Below are 322 nucleotides of genomic sequence, written 5' to 3'. Positions count from 1 at the left end.
CTCAAAAATGCAGGAAATGGTGTTTCAGAGGGTTATATATTTCAAAATTTTCCGCGGGAGGATGCCCCCGGACCCCCCTACATTACTCGCGCCTGCGGCGCTCGCCCTCGCGCCTTCGGCGCTCGATGTGCGGCTTGGCCCGCAACCAGGCCCCCTATGCTGTGAAAAAATCCTGGTGAGAACACTGTGGGAACACATAGACTGCTTGCAATTCTCCTGCATTCTGCTAGGGGAGAAACTTGGTCAGACCGGTTTTTCCACACCCAACTAGACTGTCCTCATTTTTTCCGCCGCCCAGACTGGACTGGTTTTTCCACCAACC

General features: G+C 54.3%; 1 protein-coding gene across 1 annotated transcript in view; it reads right to left on the bottom strand.

The window, feature by feature from the left end:
• The window catches only part of LOC109463171 (putative cysteine proteinase CG12163), a 26,698-nt gene that overhangs the window by 15,435 nt on the left and 10,941 nt on the right, over positions 1-322 (bottom strand). The window lies entirely within an intron of this gene.

Source organism: Branchiostoma belcheri, unplaced genomic scaffold (genome assembly GCF_001625305.1).
Source record: "Branchiostoma belcheri isolate BF01 breed outbred unplaced genomic scaffold, Haploidv18h27 scaffold123, whole genome shotgun sequence".
In the NCBI taxonomy this organism is placed as follows: domain Eukaryota; kingdom Metazoa; phylum Chordata; class Leptocardii; order Amphioxiformes; family Branchiostomatidae; genus Branchiostoma; species Branchiostoma belcheri.
This window is presented reverse-complemented; position numbering and strand designations above follow the sequence as displayed.